The sequence below is a fragment of the Eleutherodactylus coqui genome, chromosome 1 (genome assembly GCF_035609145.1).
Source record: "Eleutherodactylus coqui strain aEleCoq1 chromosome 1, aEleCoq1.hap1, whole genome shotgun sequence".
In the NCBI taxonomy this organism is placed as follows: Eukaryota; Metazoa; Chordata; class Amphibia; order Anura; family Eleutherodactylidae; genus Eleutherodactylus; species Eleutherodactylus coqui.
The window spans coordinates 484,020,847-484,034,913 of NC_089837.1; the positions used below are offsets into that span (position 1 = coordinate 484,020,847).

At 46.0% G+C, this 14,067-nt stretch overlaps 1 protein-coding gene across 1 annotated transcript in view; it reads right to left on the reverse strand.

The window, feature by feature from the left end:
* Positions 1–14,067, reverse strand: part of NR4A1 (nuclear receptor subfamily 4 group A member 1) — an 84,149-nt gene that overhangs the window by 19,319 nt on the left and 50,763 nt on the right. The window lies entirely within an intron of this gene.

Consider the following 14,067-nt stretch of genomic DNA (forward strand, 5'->3'; position numbering starts at 1 on the left):
GTTAAAAAATAGTTCTAATAATTATTAGAAAAAATAAAACTGTATAAAAAGTTGAACAAAAAAAAATGGATTATACCTACCTGATAATCAGGTTTCCAGGAGTCTCCACGACAGCACCAATTGAGAGATTGCCTCCTCCTGATAGGACAGGAACATACTGAGAGGTTAAAAGCTCCCCCCCTTCCCCACTTTCCTCAGTGGATTCTAACGAATTGCCGGGGTAGGAGCTCAACTTAAATTTTTTCCCTTAACCGGGATTTTTTTGTTTTTTGTTTTTTAAAATAAAGTTATATTATATATACTGTATGTTTTTTTATATTATATTACATAGTTTCTTTTCTATCAATTTAGGGGGGGAAAGGTACGGGTGCTGTCGTGGAGACTACTGGAAACCTGATTATCAGGTAGGTATAATCCATTTTTTCCCCCAGTCGTCTCCACGACAGCACCAATTGAGACGTACCAACTAAAGTTTCCCTAGGGTGGGATTGCTGCCGAGAGGACTTCGCGGCCGAAGGCCATGTCCTCGTCCTGATCTGGATTATAGTTTTCTCCAGCAGGTTTTGGGGTATTTTGTAGCTTCCGAATTGTATCGTGTGCACACATCGTCGCACAGAATCAGACACAAATGCTGGTCTAAAACCGGGAGAGTCTCTACAATGTGTAGAGGCTCAGGCTTTTTATTATAACACATGATAACCGCCTTTAATGGGCGTGCAACAGATTACATCAGTAACATATATATATTCTTATTCGCTGGGTTATATAGAATCTCCCGCCTCTCTGCCCACCCTTCCTCACGTCCGCCATAGTGTGGACTTTGTCTGCTTAGCATGCAGACAACCTTAAGGAATTCTGTGTAGTTGACAAATCATTGTTTAAATAGCTTCAGGATGGGAGGGGTGGAGAGGTATCTGTGTTATTTAGTATTGGACAAGTATATACATATAACACTATGGCCCTTAACTCTTAGAGGCTTCTTGTGCAATTTCTATGTACTTAGCTAACATTAGATCAGACATCCTTCACCATCCCATTGTCTAGTAAATACCATGATTAGAGTGTGTGTGTGTCCATTAAAACTCCAGAGCTAAAAGTCATTACAACAGCAAAATACATTTGGTTTATACAAATCGATAGACATTTTATAAATAATCATCATGTCTATCATGGTCCTGCTGCACTTTTACCCTATAGTGTTTAACAAACGTGTGGGGTTTCTTCCAGACTGCGGCTTTGCATATCTGCTCGACCGAGGCTGAGCTATGTTCGGCCCATGAGGATGCTACTGCCCTTGTAGAATGGGCTTTAAGAGCTAAAGGGATTTCCTTCCCGAGGGCTTTATAAGACTCTATGATGGCTAGGCGGATCCACCTGGCTATGGAGCTTTTTGCTGCTTTGCTCCCTTTATTTGGGCCACTGAACTGGATGAACAGGTTGTCGTCCCACCTCCAGTGGCTTGTCGCCTCTATGTAGCCTAGGACTGCTCTCCTAACGTCCAGGCAGCTTAGAGTTTTTTTCTTCCTCGTTTTTAGGTTTACTAAAAAAATGAGGGGATTATTATGTCTTGGGACCTATGACAATGTGACACTACTTTTGGCATGAAGGCAGGGTCCATTTTAAATACTAATTTGGTGTCCGAGGTTTTCAGGAATGGGTGGCGAATGGACAAGGCCTGCAGCTCGCTAACCCGTCTTGCGGAGGTGATGGCTACTAAGAAAATGGTCTTGATAGTAAGCATTTTTATGGGTAGTGCTTCGATCGGCTCGAATGGTACCGCTATCATGGCCCTTAGGGCCCAATTAAGGTTCCAGGCTGGAAAAAGATTTATGGGTCTAAGCCGTAATCTAGTTGCTGCTGCTAGGAACCTGTTGACCCATCTGTTGTCTGCGAACTTTGTGTCACATATGGCGCTAAGGGCTGCGACCTGGACCTTCAGGGTGCTTTGAGAGAGGCCCATCTCTAGGCCCTCCTGCAAGAACTCTAAGATTAGAGGGATGTCCGGGATAGAATCCCCGCGATCCCTTCCCTGTCTCCATGAGGAAAACCTTTCTCCAAACTTTCTGGTAGATAAGGTGGGTAGTCTTTTTTCTGCTGGACATTAACGTTTCTACTACTCTCTCTGAGAATCCCTTCTCTTTTAGTGAGGATTCCTCAAGAGCCATGCTGTTAAGTGGAGCTTGTCTAGGCTCGGATGGCTCAGTGGCCACTGCGATAGATCATCTGTCCAGGTAGGGAAGATGACTGGGTCCTGGACGCTCAATGTTGCTACGAGACCGAACCAGCTTCTTTTGGGCCAGAAGGGGGTCACCAGGATTAGTGTGCATACCTGGGTTCTGAAATGTTGTAAGACTCTGGGGATCAATGGTATAGGAGGAAAGGCGTACACCAGCCCCTCTCCCCAGTCTTGGCCTAGGGCGTCTACTGCTGTCGGACAATCTCCTGGCCGGAGGGAGAAGAAATTGCTTACTTTGGCATTTTCCCTGGTTGCGAACAGGTGCAATTGTGGGGTCCCCCACTGGTTGATCAGGATTCTGAATGCTTTCAGGGAGAGAGACCGTTCTCCTGGGTCTATTTGCCTCCTGCTGAGAAAGCCCGCTTTTTGGTTTAGCGTCCCCTTCAAATGGGTTGCCGTGATCGAGAGGATCCGGCCCTCTGCCCAGTGGAAAATTTTCTGTGCGATGTTTTGCAGAGCGGGAGATCTTGTGCCCCCTTGGTGTCGTATATGGGCGACCGTGGTGATATTGTCTGACAATATCTTTATATGCTGGTCCCGTAGCGAGTTCCCTAACTGCTGTAGGGCCTGCCATACGGCCTGTAGTTCCCTGTAATTTGAGGACTGTTCTTTTGTCCTTTGAGGCCATGGGCCCTGAAAGAACTGGTTCCCCACATACGCTCCCCATCCCCAGGCGCTTGCATCCGTTGTGATGTGAGTGGCTGGGTTTTGTAGCCAATGAACCCCTCTCCGCAGATTCTCTGGGGATGTCCACCAATGCGGGGATGTTTTCACCATGCTTGGGATGTACATTCTTGTCCCTAGGGAGGACTGCCTTTTGTCCCACGTGGATAGGACTGAGGCCTGCAGGGCTCTGGTGTGAGCCTGGGCCCATGCCACTCCTGGGATGCACGACGTCAAGCTTCCCAGGAGAGACATGGCTTCCCAAACTGTGCATAATCGTCTCCGTAAAAAGGTTTTGACTAGCCGTCGGATTTTTTGTATTTTCTCCTCGGGTAGGCAGGAGCATTGCGATTCTGAGTCGAGCGTTATACCCAGAAACGTTTTCTGTTTGTCGGGATCTAGGCTGGATTTTTCCCAGTTTATGATCCATCCTAAGGATTGGAGAAGTTCTAGCACTATCCTCAGGTGTTCCGTTAGGAGTTCTCTGGACTCTGCTATTATTAAAATATCGTCCAGGTAGGGTATTATTAGGACCGACTCTTCCTCAGGTAGGCGGCTACCTCTGCCATAATTTTGGTGAAGATTCTGGGTGCTGAGGAGATCCCGAAGGGCAGGCATCTGAATTGGTGGTGCTCTATTCCTTTGCCCATATCCACTGCGAACCTTAGGTATTTCCGGGACCCCTGGTGGATCGGTACGTGGAAATAAGCATCCTTTAAATCGGTGGATGCCATGTAGGCTCCTTTGGGAATCAACTTTATCGTTGAGGAGATGGACTCCATCTTGAATTTTCTGTATCTGATGCGGGTGTTCAGAGGTTTCAGGTTCACCATCATCCGCTGTTTCCCGCAGGGTTTCCTTACTAGGAAGCGCCTGGAATAATGGCCCTGGGTTTCCTCGTTTTGCGGTACGGGGGATATTGCATTTAGTTGTTGCAGGTCCCCAACGCTTTGCCTTAGTAGGTGTAGCTGTTGTTTGGAGCCTCCCGTGATAATGAATTTTCTTCTGGGGAGGGAAACCAGTTCTATCCGGTATCCCTGCTGTAAGATCTTTGGGATTCATGGGCCTTCAGAAATCGCGGCCCCTTGATCCACAAAGCCCCCCAGCCTTGCCCCTACGGGGATGGCGTCAGGGTCTCTGCTTTGGCTCCCCCTGGTGGGGGTTAAAGAGGATGTTCCTTCCTCTGCCCCCCTTGGGGTAACTCCAGCGGCCTGTCTTGCCCTTGCCTCGGTAGGCCTCTGGCTGTTGCCTTGGGGCCTGGAAGAAGGTCTTCCCTCTCTGTGGCTTTTCTTCCGGGAATCCCTTCTTTTTGTCGGCCGCCTTCTCTAGAATCTTGTCAAGGTCCGGTCCGAACAAAACTGGCCGTAGAACGGGAGGGCGCATAGCTTATTTTTTGAGGCTAGGTCGCCTGACCACGATTTCAGCCATAACTCTCTTCTGGCTGAGTTAGACCGGGCTGTAGCTGTCGCTGAGAGTTTGACAGTTTCGGCCGCGGCGTCCGTTTAGGAAATTTGTTGCCATACGCCGGATCGGAAGGGAATTTAGGATCTGTTCCCTCGGCATCTTATTGGTTAGGTGTAGCTGTAGCTGTTCTAGCCATACCCCCAGGGTTCGCGCCACACAAGTGGCTGCGATCCCTGGCCTAAGTCTGTTTGCCGCTGCCTCCCATGATTTCTTTAGAAGGCCCTCAGCTTTGCTATCCATGGGATCTTTTAACTGTGCGGCGTCCTCAAAGGGCAGGGTCGTTTTCCTGGCTACTTTGGCCACTGGGACGTCTACCTTAGGTACCTCCTCCCAGCTTGCGCAAACTTCCTCCTCGAATGGGTACCTTCTTTTTACCCCTCTAGTGGAGAAGGAGCTTGCGTCTGATTTCCTCCACTCTTTCTGGATTATTTTGGTGATATTCTTGTGGACAGGGAAGGTATGCTTGCGCCTCTCCCCTAGTCCCCCAAATACCTCATCTTATAGGGTACGCCCTGACTGACTTAATTCCCTTAAATCGTCCTGATGGAATAAGTATTTTTTGTAGTCCTCCTAATCTGAGGACTCCTCGCCGCCTGTTCCTCTTGCTCCGACCCGATAGAACTCTCGGAGTCGGAAGGCTCGTCAGGAGCATACGCCCTTTTATGGCGTTTCGTTGGTGGCGCCAGGTGTGACGTTAGGGCTGATCTACCTCTTCTTTCACCAGCTTCCTAACGTCCTCCTGATTCCTCTTTAACTAGCCTAGCTACGCACGCCTTGCATAGAGGCCTCTGGTACGTAGCTGGCAGTTTTTATCCCGCATTCCACGCATTTTCTGAGTTTTGTTCTGGGGGGGGGATGTCTTTTTTTTAACCCCCTGACAAATAAAGCATTTTTGCGTGTAAATATGCAATTTTTCCATACACAATACACTGGATGCTTGCATTGTATTTTTTGCGGGTAAATATGCAATTTTTCCATATACAATACATTGGATTTTGCATTTTGTATTTTTTGCCGCACTGGCTACTTACGGCCGCTGAGGCTGAGGTTTCAGCTGTCTCTGGGGCTGGAGCACTCATTACTATACCGGTGCTGCAGACACCCTGCGACCTGTAGTGCTGGTTTGTTCTGGCTTCTCTCATGTTCCTTTTTTTTTTAAATTTTCGCGCTCCTGCGCTTAGCCCCGCCCCCTCCGCTCCTGATGCAGACGCGATCACGTGCAGGGAGGACGAGGGAGACTGAGGCTCCCGCTTTGTACCCCCCATGGGCCGCCACGGGAGGAACCTGGCCCGGGGGTTACCACCCCATGTGGCGTCCCGGGAGTCGTCTGGCTGGGAAGGGAGGACAGGCTGACCCACTGCCCTCCGATCCGCCCGTGAGTAGGCTTCCGGCTGGCTTCTCCACCAGCTCCTCTCAGAGATCCTGCCTCCTGGCAGGACAGGAAGACACTGAGGAAAGTGGGGAAGGGGGGGAGCTTTTAACCTCTCAGTATGTTCCTGTCCTATCAGGAGGAGGCAATCTCAATTGGTGCTGTCGTGGTGACGACTGGGGGAAAACAACTTTTTCCTAAATTTATATATAAAAAAATATATACATTTGGTGTCCACACTCGTAAAATTCTGATCTATCAAAGTAAGGGCTCCGGCACACTGGCTAGAGCAATATCTGGTCGTGATTCACGACCTGTTATCGCTCTCACAAATCTTTTAAAAACTCCTAGATCCGAGGCGGTTTCATGTGAAAACAGCCTCATACCACTGCAGGGAATTCCTTCATCCCAATGTTTTCAATGGTGCAGCAGCAGCGCCAACCCCATTGAAAGCAATGGGAGAACATTGTGATCTCCTGCCGCTGCTGTCACAGTGTTCAGTGATGAGGGGACTCCAAGCAGGGATGAAGGAATCCCCTGCCACTGCGATAGGAGATCATGCTGTTCTCCCTAGGTTTTCGATGGGACCGGCGCTGCTGCTGCCGACCAATTGAGAACTAGGTTAAATCCCTGGATGTAACAGCCTCACATCCCTGTGGGTCTGAAAGAAATTCCCTGTTGCAGCTGTCACAATCTTCTATTGTTTCCAACAGGGCCAGCGATGCTGCCACCGGCCCCATTGGAAGCAATGGACGATATCGTAAAAAGAATGGGCATGCCGCGATTTTCTTCATGGACCATTGAAATTCATTGCCTTCTTAATCATGCGCTTTCACTCACTTTAGCATCACAAAAAAATTGATTTTCTCACCAGTGTGAAGGCGTCCTGATGCATTAGTTAACCCACACGATATCTATTTTTTAAAGTAATACAGTAAAAAAAAAAAAACTATATAAATTTGGTATCTTCATAACTGTACTGACCCATAGAATAAAGTTAGAATTCTTGCTGCAGTTTGTAGGCTGGAAAAATAAGACTCCGAAAGACGGTAGAATTTAGGTTTTTGTTTTCCATTTCACTCCACTTAAAAATATAGTTTTTTCAGTACATTATATGGTACATAGAATAGTGCAATTGCAAACTACAACTTGTTCTGCAAAAAACAAGCCCTCATACAGCTCTGTCTATGGAAAAAGAAAAGTGTTATGCTTTTTGGAAGTTGGGAGGAAAAAACAAAAATTGAGAAATAGTATTGGGACGCGTCTTTAAGGGGTAAAACCTTTGTATGCCAACACTCCAACAGCATATTGGCATGCCAATGCCCCTTATCAAAAAACCTTTTTCACTTTTTATTGTAAACATATTTAGCAGCTTTCAGAAACGTGGTTTATTACGATTGTACAATATTAACATTAGTAGTAGAATACTATAGCTCCAAAACTCGCTGCAAAACCAACTCTTGGACCATACTCGCATTCCTTGTCACTTTTGTACCTTTTCTTGCTTTGGAATAATAAACTTCTATATACTGTACTAGTGGCACCAGTCTCCTTACTGTTCCATGACGAGGGGCGGTGGTCTCTAGGGGTGAGACCCCCTATATGTCTAAGTGCCTATTAGACACTTAGTTACACCTTACCCTGCGAGCACCCAATTCCTCTTTTTCATCCTATTAACATTAGTAGTAACAGTATAACATTCTACAGTAATAATCAGAGATCAGTAAGGCCTCATGTCCACGGGATAATTGTGATTTTTAAATCCGCAGCGTTTTTCCCGCACGTGGATCCGTGCCCCATAGGGATATTTTGGACACCTGCAAGTAGTTAAATACCTGCGGATGTCATTTTCCCCTTCAGGCGCGGATTGCGTGTGCGGGTAAAAAAAACGCGACATGCTCCATTTTAGTGCGGGTGTCGTGCGGGGACGGCGCCCGCAGGCTTCTATTGAAGCCTATGGAAGCCGTCCGGATCCACGGTACACCCGTGCCTGAATTTCTTCTCTCCGCGCACGGGAGAGCAGGAATTTAAAAAAAAAGTGCCCGACGGATGCCGGGCTGAAGAAAGAAGATCCGGCCGCGATGGAGGGCAGGTCTGCAGCATCCAGACAGGTAAGGAAATTCTTATTTTTTAGCATCATGTCCGCGGGAAAGGAGGGATCTGCTGCGGGATTCTGCATGAAGAATCCGCGGCGGGCCCGATTTCCCCCGTGGACATGAGGCCTAAGGGTTTTTACCCACAAGCGTTTGTTTTTTTTTTTAATGATGCAATATCACTGCGTTGTTTTTTTTATGGGACTTCGTAATGTTAAGAAAAAAAAAATGCGATTTTAACATTAGAAAGCCCCATTGAAAAAAAACGCAGCGATATTGCAGCGTTAAAAAAACGCTAGTGGGTAAAAGCCCTTAGTGCTCACTTACGTTAAGCCTGCGTTCAGGCTTTATGTCTGTTACAATTGTTTAATTCTATCTTAATTCCATTTCGCTGCTCCAAAAATTGATTTCCCCCCCCCAGTGATTTATATGGGTTTTCAAAGAAACAGAAAACTTTCATTTTGTTTCAATTCTGTTAGGTTTCTTTAACGGAACACATTGCACTACAGACTGCAAAAAAAGGAAAGATACAAAAAGTCCAAACACAAGTGTGAATGAGCCCTTAGAATGGAGTTTCCCAAAACGTCTAAGCCAAGTACTCCTCACTCAGTCAAAAAAATGTCATTAAACAAACCAGTGTTCCATCTAGATCTTGGGTTAAAATGCCTAGCTAACAGCATATTATACAACGATGTGGTCGTTACTAGAAGCCATAGAAAAAGCCATAAAATCTAAAGAGTAATAAAAAAAATAATAATTTACACACAGGTGAGTTTGTCACCCGTAAGTCAGTGTATATGTAACTGTAGCTAAAAAAAGAGGTTGGAAAAATGAGTACCCAGCTTGCTGGGGGGGGTAATAAATTACCTGATAGTGCTGCGGAGTAAGTTGGCGCTATACAAATAACAAGATTTATAAAAGGTAAAGACAGCGGTGTATTCGTGGCTCGCAGCTCAGCCGAAAACATTTTTTAATGTAGGAATATGGAAGCTTGTTGACAGATGGACAGAGTCTTCCAGAAAGCAGTGAGATTATTTTCCGATACAATGTATGTCTTTTTTGAATGTTGCTTACTATAAGAACAATTCTCCAGCCAACATGCAGATACTTTTTGACTCATCCTTGCACTTAACCAGCTTCAGCTTTGCAGTATTTAGCTACAGAATTACAAAAATACACTTGCAAGCATTTTGCCCTCTGAAAGCCACTTCAATATGACGATCTGTCTTGCTGAGCACATGTCTAAATCTGCCTACACCAAGTTATTATATAACCCGCTCAAGTCAATTTTCTTGTGACCAACAGTGGTATGAATATCAGGAAGTGTCACATGTACAGTAGAAGAGTTCATGTGAAGTACAGTCCTATTCCAAGCTGGAGAAGTCACCTTAAGACTGAAAAGGTTAAACTTGCCGTCAGCTGAAACCTCCCTCTTGGGTTTTGCCTTTTCAAAAAAACGACCTTATTTCAAAGTTCCATTAAAAGGGCTTTTCTTGAACTTTAATGTTGATGGCCTATTCCTAGCATAGCCCATCAATTTCAGATCAGTGGGAGTGCTACTCTCGGCAGCCCTACTGATCATCTGCAGTACCAGACAGATACAAAATGTACAGAGCTGTGCCTAGTAAGTAATAAGAAGCCACAGCTCTTGCCAAAACCACTCTAAGTCAGCTAAACATGGGGGTGTCGGGAGTCAGAACCCCACTGATATGATATTGATGGCATATCCTAGAGTCTAGGCCATCAATACTAAAGTCTGGGAAAATGTAAGTGCACCTCTGGTTTGTATAGCAAGTTTACCCAGTATGCTTCATTAGCTTGCAGGACTTATGATCTTCAGCTACGGAAGCCAAGTTTCCTGAGGCTGCTATGCATCCCATTAGGAGGCTACAGACTTGCTATAGCCTGAAGACCAAATAAAATACAAGCAGTGAACTTTGTAGGCAGTTATCAAAGGGCTTCCCAGTGAGAATGTGTTTGGAAATTGCAAAAAAAAAATTAAAAATATGCATTAGCAGCTTATCTACCTCTGAACCAGATTTACAGTTAAAGGATAGGACCAGCCAGCAAAGATTCCCTAAAGAGGACCATAACTTCTACCACTGTAGCAACATGCAAAGAGTCTGCTTATTTCAGGCTGAGCCTTCAGTTGCAGTAAACCCTTGTTGTAGCCCATTTAATAACATCTCATGACTTTAGTCAATTTGTCTAAAGTAGGGTTTCCCAAACTTGAGTCCTTATGACCCCACAACAGGTCACAATTTGAGGATATCCTATAGGAGAGACCATGCAAGACAATCTCTGGGCCACTGACAATCACCTGTGCAATACTGAGGAAATCCCAAAAACCTGACCGGTTGGGGTCGTGAGGACTGGAGTTTGGGGACACGTGTCTATGGCCAGTGTAGCTTCACTCACCCTTTGCGCTAGCCAAATACTTTGAAGGGTTTGTACCAGAATTACAAGTTAGGCAGGATAGAGGATAACTTGATCGGTGGGGGTTTGCCAAGTCCCCCATCAATACCAAAAACAAGGGTCCCATGGCCACCTTTTCTGATCACTGTAGTCATGTTTCTAACCCAAAAGGAACATCACAAGTAGAGCGCTGGCTGAGAAAGCATGTCAACACCATTAATATAGTGTGCTATCGGAAGCACCCGAGTGCTGTCTCAGGCAGTCCCATTGAAAGTGAATTGAGCTACAGTGCACAACTGTCAGTCCATTTAATCTCCTCTTTACTACTGGGTGTGCAGTGAAGAGCAGGGACCCAAAGCCCCCATTCTCAAGATGAGCGGTGGCAAGTGCCCCTCCTCCCCAAATGATCAGTAGGGACTGGCGGATGTTACAATAACTTTAATACTCGGATGACGCCCCATTCAGACTGTTTGGGACATCTTGAAGGATTGTTGTCCGAAGATAAGGTGAGCGCTACCATGAGTCCTGTTTCATGCCAACAGTAAAGCATCCTGATCCCATTCATGTGTAGGGTTGCTTTTCATCCAAGGGAGTGGGCTCACAATTCGGGGGGGGGGGGGGGGAGGGGGGGGGGTCAATCCTTAAAAAGCAGTTTATCATAATGTAGGTGTGTTTGTTTGTCCGTCCAAGTACTGATAAGGCAAGAATTTGTTGCCATTAGTTAGGTTTTAGCCTGGAAGCTGATCCCCAGCATGTCAGGGGAAAACTGCCGAAGTCTTGAAAAATAAGGGTCAACACTGTAAATTGAGTCTTTGGCAGAGTTCATGCAGCCATAAGCATAAAATGCTGGGTGGGTCACGCAGCGTTGTACCACTGTGAAGCTGGCGGTGACCTAGCTTACTGCTGCATGAAGTTGTACTGTGCATGACAGTATCTCACGCACATAGTCATGCACAGGCCACCATTTTTTAAAACTTTTATTGTATTTCCCGCAGTACAATATGATTGTGTATGGGCGCATGTATATACACGCCTATAGTTAATTGGCTCCACTGCTTGTATATACGCAGTAAAATAGAACATGCTGTTTAGCACTTACATATTATGCAATTCTGATATGCGAGAGTGGAACTGCATTAGGCAATGTGATTGCCTGCGAATTACCATGCATCACATAGGTGTACAGCGCACGTGTGAGCCCAGCCAAAGTCGAAACTTTGGCAATTTAAAAAAAAAAAAAAAAGGTTAAATACTAAAGACTGCAGTAGATTATAGAAAGATCTGACTTCGGCCAGGCTCACACAAAACTTATTTGAATTGCATATTACACGTGCATAATATGGGGTGAATGGAGTCAAATGAAAACACATTGATTTTCATCGCTCCATTCACACTTGTGTTTATTGTACAGAATTCTGCTCAGAAGAGAAATAAAAAACCAAAAAAAACAGCAGCACGCTTTATTTTGCCATTTATTACGCACATACAGCCCTATAGTTTATGGATGCGTTTGGAACACATTCTAAATAAGGGACTGGAACAATACCTCTGCAGCGCCACCTATTGGAAGGCTGCATTCCTGCAAGTCAATGTCAGACTCTTTATACAAGTGACAGTGTATGGATTCTGGCTTTCAACTCCCAGACAGCTGTTTGGGGTGTTTGCCCCTTAGTGTGTAGTAGGTTTCTAGCTTGGCTAGTGTGAGGCCTGACACGTGGGTCAGGAACGCCATCTTTTCTCTTAACCCCTCAATGATGCGCGCCGTGCCCCCCCATCTTCATTTTTCCATATATAAAATTTTATGTATATATGCATGCAACTCCTTTATTTATACATAGACGTCGCTGTCTGAGGGCTTGTTTTTTGTGGCAAGAGTTGTATTTTTCAATGATACTATTTAACGTACTGTATAATGGAATGAAAAAAAAAACAACTTAAGACTTTCAAGTGGAGTAAAATGGAGAAAAAAAACCCAAACATCTTTTAGTGCATCTTGTTTCTACGACACACAAACTGCAACAAAAATGCCATAACGTCATTCTATGGGTCAGTACAATACCAAACTTGTCTAGTTTTTTTTTCTGTAGTACTTTTTTTCAAAGACATTTAATTTTTTAAACATTACAGGTGGTCCCCGACTTGCGAACAGGTTCCGTTCCGGGAGCCCGTTCGCAAGTCCGTTTTGTTCGCAAGTCGAACAAATGGTATGGAGCGGGTGGATCCCGCTCCGTACAACGTCGGGTGCCGGCTGTTCTTACAGCGGGCACCCGGCGGCAGCAGTTCCGACGAGCCACGCCGCTTGTCAGAACTGTTAACACTTTAAATACCGCTCTGACAGCGGTATTTAAAGTGTTAACAGTTCTGACGAGCGGCGCGGCTCGTCGGAACTGCTGCCGCCGGGTTCCCGCTGTAAGAAACAGCCTGCACCTGACGTTCAGGGGGCCCGTACAGCGTCCCATGATGAGATCGCAGGACGCTGTGCGGTTGCTAGGCAGCCGGGCACCTCCTGAAAGGCCCCAGGGCTGCCTATGCAGAGTGCCTATCAAGCGCACGGCTTGATAGGCGCGCTGCATAGACAGCCCTAGGGCCTTTCAGAAGGCCCCCGGCTGCCTAGCAACCGCGATCTGACCGGACAGGCTTCTATCAGGCTTGATAGAAGCCTCTCCGCTCCCTGCACAGAATGATGTAGTGCCATAGCATTACATCATACTGTGCAGGACAGATAGTTCGTATCTAGCGAAATTCGTAAGTCGAATGTTCGCATGTCGGGGACTATCTGTACTTTCTTCCGCAATCTTCTGCACGCAATAACTATTTTTCTGTCAACATAGTTGTGCGAGGGCTCATTTTTTTGCAAGATGTCCTGTAGTTTATGTTGGTACCATTTTGGAATACATAAGACTTGATCTCTTATTGCATTTTTTCTGGGAGACAGGGTAACTGAAAAAGTGCATTTCTGGCGTTCTTTATTTTTTTCAGATGACGTTCACCGTGTGGGGTAAATAATGCGCTACTTTGACAGATCAGACTTTTGTGGATGCAACGATACAATGTATTTGTTTTGTGGTTTAGATTTGTTTTGTGGTTTAGATTTTATATTATTACTTATATGGCAAAAGGGGGGGGGGGGGGGATTTAATTTGTGTAAAAAAACAAAAAGCAAAACACTTTATTGATCTTATTTTTTTTAGCCCCCCTGAAGGACCACAACTAGCAATGCTTTGATCACTCCTGCAGTATAATGTAATGCCATTGCATTACATCATACTGCAATGTGGCAGGCAGTCCATCAAGCCACCCCACGGGGATGGCTTCATAGGCAGTCTCTCAAGACAGCCCTGAGGCCTTTCAGAAGGACCCTGGCTGCCATGACACCCCTACGGCTCCCTGCGATCTCAGAATTGACAGCGGCATTTAAAGGGTTAATAGTCACGATCAGCCACACGGCCCATTGCAGCTATTGCCCACGGGTGTCAGCTGTAATAAACAGCTGACACCCGCACTGTATGGAGAGGTCACCCTGCGATCTCTCTTCATACATAGGCCACCGATGCAGGTCGCAATGGGGAGAGGCGGGGCTAATTCTCAGAATTTAGCCCCGTCCCACCTCCTTTCATTGCAAATAGTGCAGAGGGGCGAAGAGGGGGTGGAGAGGAGGCAGAGAGGGGGCGGGAGCTCAGTTCCTGCTCTTGGCTCTTCCATCCTCCCCCCCCCCCCTGCAGATGAGGACGACGTATATCGGCTCGGCGCGAAAACCGAGCCAATATACGTTTGTGCGAATCCAGCCTTGGGGGAATACTTTGTAATGATCATTTTCTTACAGCCAT